This window comes from Hyposmocoma kahamanoa, unplaced genomic scaffold (assembly GCF_003589595.1).
Source record: "Hyposmocoma kahamanoa isolate Upper Pololo Valley unplaced genomic scaffold, ASM358959v1 88, whole genome shotgun sequence".
Taxonomy (NCBI): domain Eukaryota; kingdom Metazoa; phylum Arthropoda; class Insecta; order Lepidoptera; family Cosmopterigidae; genus Hyposmocoma; species Hyposmocoma kahamanoa.
In genome coordinates this window covers 15,211,271-15,217,270 of record NW_020654466.1, presented here as the reverse complement: position 1 = coordinate 15,217,270, position 6,000 = coordinate 15,211,271, and positions in this window count along the sequence as shown.

The window sequence follows — 6,000 nt, the reverse complement described above, 5'->3', positions numbered from 1 at the left end:
CAATGATTTTTACATTAGGGCTCATAACACCGAACATTTCGCTACTTCACTGAAATGTATCGCAAATATAAGCCTTTTAATTCTCCTTGACAGTTGAACATGCTTAGTATTACGAGCGTGTAGTTTATGTGTTCTCTTTCAACTCATAAAGTGATTTGATAAATCTTCCAAATAAAACTTAACAGCCATAGAGGCTCGGAAACGTTCTAAAAGTCTTAATAATTAAATTATTTTTTGAAAGGCGTATTTGTGCAATTATAGTGATTTTACCAGATTTTACTCTTGAAGCATTTCACATAAATGACCAGTATGTGTAATCGATTTTGTCTATTACTCGAGCCATAAAACCTCCGAGATCGATGACCGCTATTTATATTCGAGCCTCGGTATTGAATGGAGAAAAAACGCCTAAAGCCTTTTAACAATCTGAAGGTGGAGTAACAATTTCTCTACAAGTTACTCATTATTACGTAACAATTTTTCAATTACATCCATACAAGCATACAGTTGACAAATAATCAACGTCCGCTGCCTTCGACAATGCAAACTTTCCTGGAACCTCATCATCATATAATAGCTCTATCAATCAAATAGATTATTCTATTTGCTACAAACTTGCACTCAAATTAACGGTGCGTGACCGTTGTCGTCATACAACAATGGTATGGGTATGGTCCCCTAGCGCAGCACTTTCTCCAGCTTATCAGCTGCGGGAGACCAACTACCCGCCGGATGTTCGGACCACACCCACCCACAACCTATTACATAAACATTATACAAGCCAGGATGACGACGTTAGAACATTCGTTATCCGCCTTTCTTTTACACTGTCTTTTGTTGTTGATCAAAGCGATTTCGGCAGAGCATTCGACGAATTTAATGCTCATTAAAATCAATACGGTTGATGTAATGAGGAAACGGCTATATTAGGAAATATTGACAACAGACGATATCAAAGTTCTTTTCAATACAATTTAAGCATCAAAAAGAATGTTTAATGTATCATATAAATATTTTTAACCTAACGCTCATTTAATATAAATTTTTTTCATATAACATTCACTTATTATAACATACGTTTAATATGAACTTAAATTCTATAATTTCATTTTTTATTACAATCATTAACCCTACGTCAAAGATGACATGGATAAGAAAGGTGTGAGTATGGAAATGACGGCTGTTAAGGGATAGTGGAAGAAATGTACATGTTGTGCTGATCCCACCTAGCGTGGGACAAGGGCCGGAAGAAGAAGAAGAATCATTAAACCTAATATTCATTTAAAATAACTATTATAAGTTATACACCTCAGATTACATAACTAAATATAAATTTGACCTAAAAACATGTTCGGAAACGCAAACAAAACGCAATATTCCGTTCTGCTTTTTCATTACATATTAGTATATAGGTTAGTACCTAACCCAAAAAATTAATAAATAAATAAACATACTAGTGACGCTCATTACAGGTACAAATAAATACTTCCTTAAAATTATCTGAATTAACAATACATAAAATTATTGTTATAATAGAGCTTTATTTAAAATATTAGATTATTATTACAAACATATTTATGAAATTAAATTACAAGAAGTGCATTTAGTACAACATTTAGAAAATTATATTAAAGGAGAATTATGTCTATTAAAATTAGTTTATTTGATTTTCACACAATTGAGGCGCACCCTTCAAAAATTTTTTGTAAATTAAATACAATGTGAACGTAATAAAAGTCAATGTGTTTTTTAAGCACCAAACTACGTTAACCCGATGTAATTTGGATATTTTAAGAGCCTTCGGAATATTTTGGTAACCTCAGTAAGTAGCTAATATACGAGTTTGTATTATCACCGACATCACCGTGATAAACAAAACTGTGAAACACTTGAATAAACATGTCAAGCGAAACATAAATTTTATTATTGAGTAAATATTTTAAGACAATACATGACATTGAAGATTTTAAAGTTGCTCAAACTGTTCCATGAATGCATTTACCGGTTATTGAAACGGTAAATATTATCTCCCCAAAATTAGGACTCGATTGAAGGTGAAGCAGGTTTTTGTGTACGGGGTTTATTACATACAATGTAATGTAAGTAATAGTGTAGTAGGTGGACAACATTCTTTTGTAGTTTCGTTGGATTTGTATAAACAGTAAGTATACTCAACATTTTCATGAAAACTAATTCGTACGTTAGTTTCACACAACTTAAACTTCAAAAACCGCCAAAGGAGCAGAGCCCATCCCCACGTCACTTTTTTTATACTACTATATGGCGGGACGAAGAAGTCGTGCATAGACGCCTGGCATTGTAAAATCACGCGGGCATTCTGTTCGATCCTTCCTCGAACCTGCAAGACATGGAATTTAATGCACATTCTTTTTTTTTAACGCACACACTCATAGTCCCGCTCTAGGGAAAACCTTTATCGCGGGTGCCTTGGAAACACACATATACAACCACAAATTACACCCAAACTCAAGAGATAAATAAATGTAGGTTATACAAATATTTCTCACGGCCAGGGAATCGAACCCGGGATCTCTGCGTGGCAGTCCAGCATGGTCATCGTTCGGCCACAGAGGTAGTTGAGTGGATGAATGATCTTCCTTCTGAAGTTTTTGCTTTGTGCTATGATACTTACGCATGCACGCACGCACGCACGCACGCACGCACGCACGCACGCACGCACGCATGCACGCATGCACGCATGCACGCACGCACGTACGCACGCACATACACGCACACACACACACACACACACACACACACACACACACACACACACACACACAAAGTAAACAAGATTATCTAAAAATAAAAAACATAAATAGTGTAGAAGTTGCTCAGCTCTGGTTTTCAGCCTACCCCCAACCTCTGCAAACACGTATTTTGACCTGTTTCGCAAACTTAGTCAACTACATACATAATTTCACGATTAAACAAGCAAGTAAGCTATCGCTGTTGCAACCCAATCAAGCTTTACATTTGGACCTTGTCTTGCAAGTATCCAAAACGCTTATAAAATTCACAACTCCCATAGAACTCTTAAACGGTCACTCTACTCCTTACCCGTAGCGTACGGTGCGTACTACCCACATTTCGTATGCTCGAGGCACCCGCTCCGTTAACCTTGTTATCTTCATTGCATATGCCTCCACCGTTACATGCAATCAGATCATCTCTAAGCCTTGATGACAGCTTACATTATAGCTATGGTGAATTGTTTCCTCTCACGTGGTCGCTGGATTAAACCCTGAAGCATTTTGATGAATATGAACAAAATGAATTGGGGCCAGCCGAGAGAAAAGCGGGTTATGAGTTTTCCAAAACATTTTATTAAAGTAGGTATATTCGTCAAATACTTTTACTGCTTCAGTCAACTCGAATAAAATTCGTTTCGTGATATCTATATTAAAAAGTATAAAAAGAGTTAAAACAGCGATGGGGGATTCCTTGTCCCTTTTTGGCTAAACTACATAAGTTGCTTATATTACTTTACATGAGTCAGTATAAAAATCTGCGCGGATTTTTTTTTATAATATCAAGTGACGGGACGAACAAGTCGTGCGCCTGATGGTAAGCTACACGCCTGTCCTTAACAGTTGCAGTGCCACAAAGGGCTTTATATCGTAAGTCTGCAAGCACCCTGGGACATGAGTTGACAAGTCCCATATGACGGTAATTTCACCAGCACCCTTACGCTTCAACACCGGAACTCAGTAATGCTTACATTACTGCTTGGCGGCAGAAATAAGTAAGCTTTTGCTTAACAATAAAATTGAAACTATAATCCGATTAAAGAGGGCCGAGAGCTCCCTTCGCTGAGGCAGATTTGTTAATAACTCAATTTCGCTAAAAATTTTGATTACGTTACTGATAATAAGGAAGACAGAAATGATTTTCGGGGATTGTTGAAGCTGCCCCGTTTCTGTAGCACACAACAAAGGGTCATTGAAGCATGCACAGATGAGTTTTACGCTCTCGTGCGCAAGAGAGCTGTCTTGCTGAAGAGCAGGTTGCGGTCCAGCACCAAAAGTATTCTGCAGGTTTATGCGGGTAAACTTGATTACCCCACACACAAACATGTAAAGCAGGTAATGACTATTTTATAAAGACAGTGGAGCTCACAAAAGAAGCTCCCCCTCACGACGTATCACTCCTTCCCTACATTTAGCGCGCCATGGACAATAATCGGCGAATACCTTACGCCGATTGGCAAACCCTTTCACCATGATGGCAAGCATTAAAGTGTATGCCATCGATAAGAAGATAAAGGTAAAGATAAATTTATTTCAATATAACTTAATCTAATACAATACAAGTAAAACAAATATAAATAAAGCTATTATAGTATTAAAATAAGCATCAAGAAGAGAGCATAAATTATACAATATTCCTAGTAAAGCTAACATTTTAATATTAGACCTAATGTGTAATTGCGATGCCTAAACTAAGTACATATGTACCTGTATTTTAGGCATCGTTTTGGGCAAATTTCTTTATATTACAGCTTAAAAAGAGATTTTCTATACTTAACAATAAATAGTACTTTTAAATTAATGGTTACCTATATAAAAATAATTATGAAACAACTTCCAGCAAGCCCTCTGTTTTATTGTAAATTTTACTCTTATGCCAGAATTTGACGATCTTTTTATATTCTATTTTATTCGTGGCGAAATAATGCAAAGTAGAACTTAATTTAAAGTGAAGGAATGTACCAAGGAAAAAAGTAGGCATATAACGGTTTGTAATACTAACCAATGGATCCTAGCCATCGGAATAAATAACTTATATCATGATTATTATTATTATTACTATTGTAACGTCACAAATACGTATTACCGATGTTTTTCTATCTCCTGATTTCTGAATGTTACTTTTTTATTATTTAACGTATTTAATAAGCGTCCATTTATATTTCTTTTTAGGCTCAATTCATATTGCGGCGGAACGGTATGGAAGCGAAATTTTGTAACGTTATTGTACATAGCATAATAAACTTTAAAATTGAAGCATCCACGAGAATTCGACTATACAATACACAATATCTAAACATAAACTGCAAAAATAAACTGCGTCCGTGACCGAACGGATACCATGCCAGACTGCCACGCAGAGGTCGCCTGTTTGATTCCCGGGCCGGAAGAAATATTTGTATGGCGTACATTTATTTCTCTCGTGAGTTTGAGTGTAATTTGTGGTTGTCTATGTGGGTGTCCATGGCACCCGCGACATAGGATTGCCCTTGTGAGTGGCTATGTTGAGTGTATGCGTTGAAAAAAAAATCGTTACAAAAACTAGCTTCCATTACGTTCCGCCTCAATATCAATTGAACCTTAATGTAACTAAAAGCATTTCCCATTCGTTCGTTCGTCATGATCATATTTTGGGTATAACTGTATTTGTTAGGTCCCAGAATATTGACTGAGCAGCAATAAAAAGTAATAAGATTAAAAATGTTAACTTTTTAACCGAACTTACACGTACGAACAAACCGAATGATCTACGTACACGAATACTTTCATACATAATTTGACCATTTTATATTTACAAACAATCGAGAATTCGTCCAATTGTTTTCGTCTGTTTTCTGTTTATACTCGTAACCGGTCACAATAACCCATTTAGAATTATTGGAACGATTCACAGCTCCATTTCATTATTGTTCATTTGAATGGTCAAAAGGAATGCCAAGTCGCGACGGATCTTTTGTTCGCAACAGGTCAAGGGAACTCGTGCAATACCAAAAATACGAATTGAAACAAATATGGCAGGCTTTCGATTTTCTAACTGTACTTTGAAATGTCTTGGGAAACGAAGAATACTCTCTTAGGAGGATGATCGTAAACCACGTACTTGGACAATAAATGGAAATTAACTCGATATCACCAAACTACTGTATACCTATATAGTAACAGTAGAGTGCCTTGTGAAAGAGTTCGCCCAGGGAAGTACTGCCACATTGCCTATTTCTGTCGCCAAGCA